The following is a 14806-nucleotide window of genomic DNA, read 5'->3' on the forward strand; positions in this document are numbered from 1 at the left end:
GGGCAGGAGTCTTGGGGCCATCTTAGAACTCTGCCTGCCTCAGTGATTTTTGCTAAGACACATCTGCCTGAGAAGATTCGTGCTCTTCTCATGTGCTTGACACTTGATAAAAAGCAGTCCGGGGATTTCCCTGGCGGTCCAGTGTTTAGGATTCAGTGCTTTTGCTGCGGTAGCCCAGGTTCAATCCCTGGTCGGCAAACTAAGATCCTGCAAGGTGCGGCCAAAAAAAAAAAAGAAAGAGAGAAAAAGAGTGTATATATATATGTATAACTGAGTCACTTTGCTGTACAGCAGGAATTAAAACAATGTTGTAAATCAAGTATAACACTTGTCTCTTGAGTATTGGTCTTTTGAGTGGTGAGCAGCTGAACTTGGGTTCGGTACCAGCCTCCTCAAGTTACACTAATCTTTTTTTTCAACATTTTCATTGCCCCCAAGAGAATCCTCCTACCCACCAACCATCTTTCCCTTTTCTCCCCTCCTCCGGCACCCAGAACCACTTATCTACTTTGACCCTCTATGGATTTGCCTATTGTAAGTATTTTGTATAAATGGAATCATACGATGTGTGGACCTTTTGTTTCTAACCGCTTTTACTTAGCATAATGTTTTCAAGGATCATCTATGTTGTACCATGTGTCAGTACTTCTATCTTTCTCCTTGCTTAATAACATCCCACTCTATGGAGAGACCACATCTTGTTAATTTGTTTATCGGCTGATGGACATATGCGGTGTTTCCACCTTTTTCCTCTTATGAATAATGCTGTTATGAACGTTTGTGTGAGGGTTTCTCTTGTGTGCAGGTACATATATTTTCAATTCTTTTGGATATATACCCAGGAGTGGAATTGCTGGGTCAGGTAGTGACTCTATGTTTACCTTTTCGAGGAACCATCACTGTTTTCCACACCAATAGCACCGCTCAGATTAAATCCTGCCCCTTTTGTGTTTCCACAGCTCTCGGTGACTCCCAGTTTACAGCACTCAGTACATCTGGCAATGCTTTATAGCTCTTTGCCTGCAGACCTATTTCCTGCACCAGGTCCCAGATCCCTAAAAACAAAGGTTACTGTCTGCTGTCATATTCATTTTGACATTCTCAGTCTTGTTATACGTAAAATGGAAGCGAGCAACTGGAATTAACAGATAATGTCACTGGGGAAGCTTTGTTTCATGAAAGTGGTTTCCTCACCTGGTCTGAGAGACTTACCCGAAGAAACTACTGGTTAGGAGTGAGAAAAGAAAATCCTGACAATTTCTCTTTCACACTTACGAAGTTGGATTTTTTCCTTTTCCAATTACGTTGTATTTATTCATAAACTCTAAGAACTAGGAAGCAAGGTTGCTATATCATATGAATTTATTTCCTGTTTTTACGTCTGGTGTTCTTCCTTTAGAGTGCTCTTGCACAAGGTTCTCCAGGAGCAAGTCATGCTCACATTCTGTCATCTGTCACTGTTTCCCCACACTGGCTAGCACGTCCTGCCTCTCTTTCATTTCTTTTCACAGACACCCCGGATTTGCGGTATGTATAGCATCCTTTATTTCCACTTCCTTTACCAACTTTTGCTCTGTGTTCAATCTCTTCTTTTCCATATGTTTTCTTCTTTTTGATCTAATGACTAAAATGTAGACATAACATTATTTAGATACTAATAAATCAGGAATTAGAGACAAAAGAAGTGAGGAAATATATGGAAAAATAAAGGAACAAACAATGGAATTTTCAGGCTTTCATGAATGTTATTTGTCTGATAAGCATGGTGAAAATTGCATTTCGAAATGATTTTCCCACTTTCTGTATTCAAGCTTTATAAATATCCAGTTTTTAAAATGTATAATATTGTAAATAAACTATACTTCAATTTTTAAACATTTAGAAAAGTTATAACTCAATGCAATGAAAAGACATTAAAAAATATTTTCTAAGAGTACAAGGGCGGTCTGCCTCAGTAAGCATCAATTATCTCTTCTACTCTTGGCCTCTCAGCCTCTCTCTGACTATCTCTGGGGTGGTTAGAGAGGAGATCCATGCAGTGCATGCTTAATAGTATTGAATCAGACACTGCAATCTACGTCGTTTTACTCTAGAAATTTTAAGCAAGTACTGAAGAATCTCAGAACTTCTACAAAATCAGGTTTCTATGAGCGTATATGTTGTTCTATCCTCACAAGGATTTGCAGGGGTAGTGGGCAATTCTCACTGGGGCGTCTCTGACCTGGGGGTAGTAACCTCTTTTTGTGGGCCTGCATCCCATTTCCACATCAAACTGAGGCAGACAGCGCAGGAGGGCATCTGCCTGTCTGTGGTCAAAACTCGGCAACAACACGACATTGATAAGTATGTTTAAGGGAAATGTTGAGTCCAGGAAAAGTCTTGTTTCCTGAACTCTCTTTTCAGTCCTTGGAATTGCCTTGCAAAAGGAATCAAACAACCACACAGCTGTTTGCCCCTCTGTGTAATTTGATGCGAATGGCTCATTCCTGCACGTGTGGCTGTAAATATTCATTAGCTTTGCCATGGAAAACCCAACCATCATTGTCAGCTCAGCTTCCCTTGGATTTTGGATCTGACAAGAAAAGCTGGTTGACCCTCTACCTGAATGAATGAACTTTTCCAGTTCCTTCTCACTCTCTGGAAGGAGGTGCGTGGACTCATCCTGGCCCTCATCCTCAGAGCCCTCCTCTTCATCTCCTAATAATGGTATCTTGACATTTTTATAGAGTGACGCAAGTTGTTGTTTTTCCTCAGCCTGTACCAGTCGACTGGAGGACAAAATAGGTAGGTAAATTTAAAAGCACAATTTTCCCACTAAATAATCCTGTCTTAATCTTGTGACTTTCTGACGGCAAAGGGGTCACTAGTACATGGGGGAGGAAGCAGAAATAGACTTAAACCCAAATAATTATAGAACTATAATTAATTATAGAAATATAATTAGAATTATAGAATTCTATAGTTCTATAGAGTTATAGAACTCAGATTGGGGCTGACACGCAGAAAAGGGGCGAGTGATTTGGAGCCAGGTGACAGGAATGGGGCACTCGGGCTGGGCACAAACCTCCATGATCAAGTTCAATAACATCTTAATGCAATATTTTACAAAAGAAAAATTAATGCCAACAAATCCATGAGGAACACAATGTCAACATTTTAAATAAAGGTAGCATAGGTACCACTGATTTTTCCTTTCGCTTAGTCTCCAATATGCTTTGGCCCGACATCATCACTGATCATGTATTTAAAATGTTGATATTTTGTTCATCATGGATTTTTGAGGGCATTAATTTAGACTTAAAAATATTGCAATAAATTATTATTTTTCTTGACTACTGAGTTTCTTGACTACTGCACCCCCTTAAATTTTGCACCTGAGGTGAGTGCCTCGCTCACCCCACCCTAGGCCCAAACTTGGAAGTGGATCATTGAACAGATATTTCTGTGTGAAGTGAAAATGGGTAATAGAGTGTTCTACTTTTTCCTAACATACTTACCTTCCTAATTGTGGTTGACTCATGTAATAACAAACCATTTTAGGGTTAGCTTATTTGTGTTCTAAGGGACTGTGATGGAGGAAGGGGTGTAGGGGGAACATTCCAGAATCATGCTCTGTAGCAGGAAGAAATGGCCTGATTGTAAACACTGTTACAGATAATCAGGAACCTGGAACAGGACCAGATTTTGGGTGAGGAGAGTGAGGTGCTCGCTTTAGGTGCACAGTTTAAGGGGGTGTCAAAAAACTCAGTAATGGGGATAAACATTTTGACTTAATATTGTAAAAAATTGAAATGAGGGGATTCCCTGGTGGTCCAGTGGTTAGGACTCAGTGCTTCCACTGCCTAGGGCCCAGGTTCAATCCCTGGTCGGGGAATTAAGATCCTGCAAACCTTATGGTATGGCCAAAAAAAAAAGAGAAAAAGAAATGAATGGGAAAAATCCATGATAAACAAAATATCAAAATTTTAAAGACAGGATCCATTAGTGCTGTGATGAACGATATGGGAGACTGAGTCAAAAGGGAAAATGTGAGTCCCTATATACATGTTTTTATGTATTATTTTACGGTTCTTCTTTTCCAAAACATTAAAGTAGTTGAAATATATTTTAAAAATTGAAAAGTGCTGTATCATAACTCACAGCATTATTTTGTTTAAATACTTTATCTTTACCAGAAACAAAATTTATTATAACTTTACTTTCCTGGTTTAAGTGAAATCAAACTCACCAATATATTTTCAAAAATGTATTTCTGGAAAAAATTAACCACTAAAATTTATGTAAAAACATGTACTTTGGGGCACATATTTTTCCTTTTGCCTCAGGTTCTAAAATGCCACTGGGGGTAACACAAATGTAAAAGCTGTAAATGTTGACATTAGCTCAGTAATTTAATTGGACACTGAAATTCCAGGAGGATACGTTGTAGTGAGTTACTTTAGCAATCTTCATATGTTAACATCTTTGTCTAGACTAATGAAATAAACTGAAATTCTAGTTACATAAATTGAGTCATAGATAACCCAGAACCAAACATACTGGGGACACTCTCTCCTTAGCAAAATTTCTTCAATTTTACCTTTAATTTTGCCTTCATTTGACATATTCCAAGTGGTTCTAAAATGGCTACCTTAAAAAATATCCCATACATGGCAATACATTTCCCATGTACACACTTAATTCTGATAGAGTAAATAATTTAGTACTTCCTCAAGCTGTTTCTGATGGGATATAATGGAGTCCTGGAACTAAATCCTAGAATAGGAATCAATGTGTTTTTCCTGATCAGAGTAGCATGATGTCATGGTGCGGCTCGCTTTCGTCTGACACTAATTTCAAAATGATCACATAACCTGAGCTTGACCACAAGCTTTATTTGTGCGAACAAGATGAAGTGTCTTCCCTAAATGCTACTATTACCCCTACTATTGCATTAATAATAAGTTTCTAGTGAAAGAGAGAGTGGTCACTCTTTTCTGCTTTGCACTACTAAGATTCCCTCCAAAGTATCAAGTTCACTCTAGAAAGCCACATTTTGGCAGGATGACAGCATCTCTGACTGTGGCTTTCAAACATTTTTGATCATGATCCACAGTAAGAGATAAGATTTACCTCACAATCTTGAGTCTGAAAAGGTTGAAAATCAGCATTTACTTTTTGTTGTTGTTGTTGTTGACTACTTTGGCTCTTCGTTGCTGCGTGGGCTTTCTCTAGTTGGGGTGGGGGGGCTACTCTTCATTGCGGTGCGTGGGCTTTCTCATTGTGGTGGCTTCTCTTGTTGCAGAGCACGGGCTCTAGGTGCACAGGCTTCAGTAGTTGTGGTGCGTGGGCTCAGTAGTTGTGGTGCACGGGTTTAGTTGCTCTGTGGCATGTGGGATCTTCCCGGGTCGGGGCTGGAACCCGTGTCCCCTGCACTGGCAGGTGGATTCTTAACCAGTGAGCCACCAGGGAAGCCCAACATTTACTTTAATACTTTCTATTCTACTAAATTGTATTCTGTCCTGTTTCTTTTTTGTTTGTTTCCTTGCTTTTTTAAAAATTAATTTCTATTTTTACTTTAAAAATTCTTTTTATCCAGTTTCTTTTAAATTTTTTCATTTATATCATGACCCAACATGAATATAGCCCATATTCTGAAAAACAGTGTCTGAAAATGTATAATGACCATAATAATTTAAGGATTATAAGAATTATCACCATCATCATCATTACTATCACAAAATAATAACCTAGTTAACTTGTTATGTCTTACTTAAGGATGGTAAAAGTTATTTACCATAGACTTACTATATCATGTAGGAAATAGTGATCCCACATATCAGGGCAATACTGAAGGCTATACACGCAATTGTAATTACTTGAACAATAGCAGGTCTATGAGGAATCAGTGCTAAAAATGGAAAAAAAGTTCTCATAAAATCTCATTTTAGGTGTGACTATCAGTTAATATATTTGTTAATCATATTGTTTTGGCAGACAAAATCAGAAATAACCTTAAAAATAGTATTCTTAACTAAAAAAAAAAAACCACAGAGGTTAGATTGTACAGCCTGTGTGAACAAATATAATTTGAATTCTCACCCAATCTCTGATTCCTTTTTCCATCTGCTTCCTGTCTTTGGTCAAAGCCATCTCTTATGAGACTGGATCTCTGACTCAGTACAGCAGAACCAGCCGTTGATGTAGCTGAAAGGAGAGTGGCCTTAGTTTTGCAACTCAAGTGTTGCCCAGATGGTCTTAGGTTGTGTAGTGCTGTTACAAAAGGAATATTGTAGGGCAATTCAGAATCTAATTCCGCAAACCTGTATTGGGGTTGGTATTTAGGCCCACTGAATGTGCTACAAAACCTTGGATGCTTTTTGTAGACCAGGTGTACCACTTCTCCCATTATCTGAAATAAAAATAAATAAACAGAGTTATTGTTGGTACAAACTGAACAAAAGAGCAATTGACTAAGTACATTACTCAACAACTTGTAGGGACTTCCCTGGTGGTCCAGTAGGTAAGACTCCACGCTCGCAATGCAGGGGGCCCAGGTTCAATCCCTGGTCAGGGAAATAGATCCCGAATGCTGCAGCTAAAGAGTTTGCATGCCGCAACTAAGATCCCACGTTCCGCAACTAAGACACAGCACAGACAAAATAAATAAATATTTTTAAAAAAACAAACAAAAAATACCACTTGTAAAACTCTGACAAATTGAAGTGCCTACTCCTTGTGCAAACGTGGCCTTCCCTCACTTTCTGTCCCTTCACTGGTTCAACGACTGAGCTGAGAAGTACTTTGAGATTCATACCTCAATGTGAAGTCAGCCTGACACGACAAAAAGAACCTGGACTGTAAAAATGCTTGCAGATTAAACGCTTAATTGTAGACCTTAGGTGTGGCTTACATAGATGTTCATTCTATGATTCTCTCAACTTTTCTGTGTTTTCTGATTTTCTTAATGAAATATTAGGGGTGGGGGGGTATGGGTTACAGTCTGTTTCAATACAATGACTCCTGAAAATTGGTTGCTGGACTTGGCAATGGGAAGGTCATTGGAGACCTAGTCAAAGGAGATGTTATCGATGTGCATGAGTGAAACAGGTTTGAGAGAGAACAGGGGGAAAGGAATTGGAGAGAGCAAGGTTTGGAAACTTCCTGAAGAGTTTTGCTGTCATGGAGGGAAGAGAAATGGGGGCAGCTCCCAGAGGGAGCTGAGGGATCAAGAGATGAGTTTTGATTTTTAATATGGGAAAACCAACATCATGTTCATATAAGAACGGGGATGATACTTTTAAATACTGTGATGTTCCTGGAAAGGGAGAGAGAATTGCCTGGGGTGTCCCCAGTTGGCCTGAGGGGATGTTAGCTGGTGCATAGGTGAGGGGTCAGCCTTGGCCTAGACAGGAGGAAAAATGAGAAAGTACAACTGTGCTGGATCAGGGGATGCAGACACTCTGTCAAGTGCTTGTGTTTTGTCAGTGATGGAGGAAACAAGGTCATCCCCTAAGAGCGAGCTTGGGGTAGATATGTTGGGAGTATTTGTGGGATGAGAAAAATAGACGAGAAAGTCACCAAGAAAAAGGGGAGGGTAAATGAACTAAGGAAATGGAGTAGCTTACTTTTTGTTTTTTTTTGCCACACCACGTGGCTTGTGGGATCTTAATTCCTTGACGAGGGATTGAACCCAGGCCCTGGCAGTGAATAAGTCCTAACCACTGGACTGCCAGGGAATTCCCTGGAATAGCATATTTTAAATAAAATTCCCAGAAATGGAATTGCGGGGTATACTGACTCTATTTTCTTATTTTCTATATCCTTGATGGTCTACCATTTGGGGCCTTCATCCTGGGAAGGCTCCACCTCTCAGGGCTGGCTACTTCCCAGAGACAGCAAGCGACTCCCCTGTGGTGTCTTTGATATTCAAACCAACCATCAAACCCTCACACACCAGGCCAATACTCCCTCTGCCCTGAATCACCCCAGGGCCAGGTACTGGACACCTGAGAACCACTCGTATAGCCCAGAGCCCACCAAAATTATTCAAACTATGCAACACTAAGCTTACTCCATGTACCTACCCCACCTCACCCATTTCTTCCCTCAAAACCCCCAATAGAAGCTCTGGGTCATTCTCTCCCCTCTCCTCCTCCTGCCTCCTAACCCACTCTGGTCCTTTCCCACATGGCCTGGCATGCTGTGCCATGCCTTCTGTTTCTAGGATTCCATGTGTATAAAGGTCTTCCTTCATGACAACCATTTCCGTGTCTGCGTGTATTACCATTCCTGATTAAAACAAATCCCAGGTATATTTCAACACTCTGGGTCAAAAAGTGAATGCATTCTTTTTATAAGAATTGCCAATTGTGCTCTGTAGAAGTTGTACTCATTCCTAGCCTACAAACAAGATATGAGATTATCTTTCTCTACTCCTTTGCCAGGAGAGTTTGTTGTGAAGTATTTTGCCTATTTTCAACATGATAGCTGAAAACTGGAATTCTAGTGTATTTTCAATGTGTATTCTCCCTATTATGAGGTAGACATCTTTCCATATAACCAAGAGCTGAAGGTTACAGGAGAAAATGGGAGTCTTCCAGTGACCTGACTAGACAATTCTGTCTCTCTCTGTATCAGAAGCTACACTTGGGACCCAAAGCTCAGGCGTGGCAGAGGTCTCAGTGAACCTCTATTGCCATCTCACAAGACAAGTTAGTGTCAAAGTAAGGACTAGAATGTGGGCCTTCTGATACCTTGGCCTGAACTCCTTTTCTGGGCTTTGGTGCTGGTGAGGGGGTGGGGGGTGGTGAACTGGGAAGTGAAATATTATAGCTGGGCTTTAGGAAGGGTAATAGCATCTTTGGGATGGATGGAGGGATGGATTAATTGTGGATTTTTTTTTCCTGTATTTCCTGATGCTTTGACCTCTGTGCTATTTTCTAATCTGCCCCAAGCAACATCATTACTAATCCAACCATGGGGCGGGGGACGGCTTTTTCTAATTTGCACAAAGGGGCTGTACAGGTTAGTGACAAGCAGCGCGGGGTGCCCTCTGGAGCCACACAGCACAGCAGCTGTGTGAACGTCCATGGATCCCACCCACCCTCCCAGATGCCTTGACTTACCAGTACGCCCTGGGAATGGCGTGGGTGTAGTACGTGCTGGAGCTATACGGACGTTGAAGGGGATCAGAAAGAAGAGACAGGTTTAAGATGCACTTAGGAAAATCAAGATGTAACTTGGTATTAGATGAGGGGGCCTAAAACGTAGTTTCCAAATAGCTAAGATGGTAAATGTTCTCAATAAATTTATTCCAATGCCTAGTATTGATAGAAATGCGTGGCTTAATTTGCAAAAGCATGCTGCTCTGCTTGCATCCAGTGTTTCCTTTGATGAATCTGGACCATTAAGAACATATTGCATTTGGGTCCTGATATGCTTTTGCAGTCACGCAAGCTGGGAAACCTCCTCCCAAGCTGAGGACCTGGAGAAACTTAGCACAGAGCTGAAGAGGGCTGTGCTCTCATCAGGTCGGAGAGCCGGGGCCAGGGAGGGCCCAATAGTCACAGCCCTTCTGTCACCCAGCTTACGGAGAGTGAAGAGTATAGGATATAATTTCCAAGCAATGCTTATCTAGTTTTATTATTTTATGGACCATGCTACTAACAAATATACAAGAAGAGACACATTGGGCTTCCCTGATGGTGCAGTGGTTAAGAATCCGCCTGACAATGCAGGGAACACAGGTTCAAGCCCTGGTCCTGGAAGATCTCACATACCGTGGAGCAACTAAGCCCGTGCGCTATAGCTACTGAGCCCGCACTCTAGAGCCCGCAAACCACAACTACTGAGCCTGCACTCTAGAGCCCATGAGCCACAACTACTGAGCCCACGTGCTGCAACTACTGAAGCCCGTGTGCCTAGAGCCCGTGTTCTGCAGCAAGAGAAGCCACTGCAATGAGAAGCCCATGCACTGCAAAGAAGACCCATGTAACCAAAACTAAATTTAAAAATTTTTTAATCTTAAAAAAAAAAAAGAAGAGACACATTGATATAGCACATAAGAGGACCCCAGAATACACTCTCATTTCACTGAACGAATACTAACCATGACTCACCTTTGTGTTTTGAGAAAGCTCCTTGAACGTGAGATAATTGAAATTCCTTAGCGTACAGTGTGGGTTTTTGGGTGACATTTGTGGGTCTTTGTGACTGCATATAACCTGGAAAAGAAAAGTTGTAGCAGTGAAATATAATTACTTCTTTTTACTTCCTCTAAAACAAGTGAAATCATGCTTGAAGCTACCCATTAAGCGTGTTGTTTGTCCAGCTGGTTTGAACTCACCTGCATAAGACAAGCACAAATGAAGTGGGAATTCCATTACAAACAAAAATAAAATGGCGAAAGAACTTTCAACCTTGTCCATCGTTCCAAAACTGCTAGTTTGTTATCGTATGGGTGAAAGGAAGTATTTAGTTGTAGGCTAGCATCTGTCCTATATTTCTCTGAGGAACTAAGGAGCTCTTCTCACTACAGAATGTTTGCATTCTGACTGGGAACCACCAGTGTGAAGTCAGCTCACGTTGCCACATGGAATTCTTTCACGGAATCAGGTCAGCCAGTGGTGAGCCTAACAGAATGAGTGAGTGCGCTGGGAGGGATGCTAAGCTCTTGGGTACAGATGTGAATAAGAACAGGTCCCTGCCCTCAGAGAACGTCCAGATTAGTGAGGAGGCAGATAGAAATCAATTATAATCCCATGTGAGGCCTTCCCTGGCAGTCCAGTGGCTAAGACTCCATGCTTCCAGTGCAGGGGGCCTGGGTTTGATCCCTGGTGGTGGAGCTAGATCCCACATGCACGCCACAACTAAGACCCGACACAGCTAAATAAATAAATAAATATTTAAAAAATAATAATAATTCAATGTGACACATCATAAGAAGCCAACAGAGAAAACAGCAGGGCTCTGTGTTCAAATGCCTGAATTCTAACCCTCATCTCTGGCTTCCTAGATGTTTGAGCTTGATCAAGTTACTTACCCCTCTGAGCTTCAGTTTCCTCAGCAGAAGAATAGAACAGGAACCTACTTCACAGGGTTACAGTGATGGCTCAATAAGGGAGTCCATGCAAAGCTCAAAAAGAGTGTGGGCACTGAACGTTAGTTCTGGTTGTAAAATGGGAGAGTACAATATTTGCAATAAAGCAATTCAGTACTCCTCCAGCCTCTGGGGGTGCTGTTCAGAAACTTAGACACAAGTGGTCATCTCCAGAAGTTTCTTTAAAGGAGATTAAATGAATCATCTGAAAATGAGGAAATGGGATAGAAAACTAGATGGCATGGAAGAAGGTTGTCCCCTGGACGTGCCCCTTGCCCATCTGGTAGTTCCCACAATACAAAAAACAGGTTTTCATTCCTCCTACCAATTAGAATAAGTGAACAGACCAGAGACCATTCGAGGCTTGTAAAGTCCCCTGGGGTTAGGAGCTGGTTCCTTGTGTGCTGTGCCCCAAAGGGCAGCTGTCCTTCCTGAATGTCAGGAGATGACAAGGCAGGCCTCCAGATATACGCCCTCTGTGGACCATGAAGTTTCTTGCTCTGCTCTTACAACAGCCCAATCTGCCTTCCTCCCATCCTGCCATGCCCGGGGATGAGCCAGGTAAGAACAAGCGCCCCATGCTCTCTCTCTAAATCCTGCAGTCTCAGAGTCACCCCCAATCAAGCCCATCTGGATGAGTTCATCTGCTGTGTCTCTTTGAACTTAGTTTGGGGCTCCCTCTCGGTACTGTGACCTTTAGACTGGATTTAGTCTCTCAAGCTCCCCATGGACACCGCTGTCTTTGGGGCTGGTCTGGGATATCAACTTCCCAATGGTCACTACTGCCGCAATGCCCAGTCCTCTCCGATAGGTCTGTGAACACCTGGCTCTTCCTAGACTTGGTTCTTACAGTCTGTGCACCCAGCCCAGCTGGATGAATCCTATAAGCATCAGAATACCACTGTGAGTTAATAATGCTGACAGATGTGTAGCGAATACAAGGTCAAGCTATGAGGATTAGGTCAAGAGATAAGATCTTTCATAATGTCACCAAAACCTTTCAACAGATTCCCTTAAATCCAGAGGTGCCTGACCTGTTCTCTTGGCTTTCTTCCAAAGTAGTGTGTCCGGTTGCAAAACTGTGTTCCCAACCTTCGTCATATGCCTTATAGGACTATTCCTCATTGTCACCTTTACCAAAATTTGCCATCAGTGGCCATGTCCAGCCATCCCAGTCAGTTTAGCATCTCCACAACCCAGGTGGCAAGTGTTAATTCACCCCAAATAATATTGTTAATGATGTTGGAGCACTACAGTGTGGATTGTATTGTAGTTTTTTTTTATTGAAGTGTAACTTCAATTGTGTAACTGACATTAACATTATATTAGTTTCAGGTGTGCAACATAATGATTTGATATTTGTATGTATTGTGAAATGATCATAAGTCTAGTTAACATCTGTCACATATACATATTACAACATATATAATTACAAAATTTTTCTTGTGATTAGGACTTTTAAGATCTACTCTCTTGGGACTTCCCTGGTGGTCCAGTGGTTAAGAATGTCTTGTAATGCATGGGACGCCGGTTCAATCCCTGGTTGGGGAACTAAATCCCACACGCTGAGGGGCAACTAAGCTCTTGCATCACAACTAGAGAGCCCGCACACCACAATGAAGAGCCCACACACTGCAACTAAGACCCAACACAGCCAAAAATAAATAAGTAAATAAATATTTTTTTAAAAAAAAAAAGATCTACTCTTAACAGACTGGTGGTTGCCAAGGGCGAGGGGGTTGGGGGAGGGATGGAATGGGAGGTTGGGGCTCGCAGATGTAAGCTTTTATACAGAGACTGGATAAACAACAAGGTCCTACTGTATAGCACAGGGAACTCTATTCAATATCCTGTGATAAATCATAATGGAAAAGAATATATAAAAAACGAATATATATATATGTCTAACTGAGTCACCTTGCTGTACAGCAGTAATTAACGCAACATTGTAAATTATCTATATTTCAATAAAAATAAAGACAAATAAATAAAAACATTTACTTTCTTAATAACTTTCAATATGCAATACAGCATTATTAACTACAGTTGTGACGCTGTACATTACATCCCCATGACTTATTTTATAAATGGATGTTTGTACCTTTTTACCCCTTTCACCTATTTCATCGTATTGTAAAATTTTAAATTTTGTATTTTCCTGCTGCCTCAACATACCCGCAAACAGGCTGTGAGCACCCCTCCCAGGTGACCAGGCTTATCAAGTGATAAGCCTGGCCCCTGCTACAAGGGGCTTCCTCTTTGCTCTCCCCTGAACATGACCTAGTAACATTCAAAAGCACGAATGACATACCTCATGCCTATCCCTGTGTATTCTACCCACACCCTTAATAAAAGCACTTGCCTGTGGGCTAGTCTTCACTCTCTGCTCCCCACCTGCTTGGTTGAGCCCGCTCCCTGGCTTACAGCATGTGTGGACCTTCGTGGCATGCCGTAACTCCGTCTTTCTTGGACCTGTGAGTATAATAAACTTTGTTTCTTCCTGCTACTCTCCTGTGTCTCCTCTTATGGCTGCACCTGACTGACCATCACCTAAAAGAACATAAAACAGTGTTCATAACATTTATAATAACCAAAAAGTTATTATAAACCCAAATGTCCATCAACTGATGAATGGATAAACAAAAAGGGTATATCCACACGATGGAATATTATTCATCCAAGAAAAGGGGAAAAGTACTGATTTATGCTACAACACTGATTAACTATGAAAACATTACGCTAAGTGAAAGGATCCAGAAACAAAAGGCCACATTATATCATTCCATCTATATGAAAGGTCCAAAATAGGAAAATCCATACAGACAGAATGTAGATTACTGGTTGCCAAGGGCTGGGGGGAGGAATGAATAGGGAGTAGAGTAATTGCTAATGGGGTTTCCTTTTGGAGTGATGAAATGTTCTGGATTTAGATAATTGTGAGGAATGAACAATATTGTGAATATACTAAAAACCACTTTAAAAAAGGTTAATGTTATGGTATGTGAATACCTCAAGAAAGCTATTGCTTTTTCAAAAGACTTTCTTTTTTAGAGTAGCTTTATGTTCACAACAGAGTTCCCACGTACCCCCTACCCCCTCATACACACACACACACACACACACACACACACACACACACACACAGCCTTCTCCATGATTGACATCCCACACCAGAGAGGTACATTTGTTACAGCTGATGAACCTACATTGTCACATCATAATCAAAGTCCCTAGTTTATGTTGAGGTTGACTCCTGGCATTACACATTCTATGGGTTCTGACAAAGGTATCATGACATGTATCCAATCTTATAAAATGTCATACAGCACAGTTGCCCTTCTGTAAAAATCCACTATGCTCCACCTATTCATCCCTCTCTCCTCCCCCAACCCTCTAGCAACCACTGATATTTTCACTATCCCCATAGTTTTCCCTTTTCCAGAATGTCGTATGTTGGACTCATACAGTATGTAGCCTTGAATACATACTCAAATTGGCTCCTTTCACTTATTAATACTTATTTAATATATTCTTTAGTAGTATGTTTCTCCATGTCTTTTCATGGCTTGGCAACTCATTTCTTTTCAAAGCTTCAAAGCTCTTTTTAAAATAAGGTGTAGTTGATTCATAATATTAGTTTCAGGTGTACAACACAGTGATTCAAAATTTTTATAGATTATACTCCATTTAAAGTTACTATAAAATATTGGCATATCCCTTGTGATG

This window comes from Leucopleurus acutus, assembly GCF_964270905.1.
Source record: "Leucopleurus acutus genome assembly, chromosome: 20".
Lineage (NCBI taxonomy): Eukaryota > Metazoa > Chordata > Mammalia > Artiodactyla > Delphinidae > Leucopleurus > Leucopleurus acutus.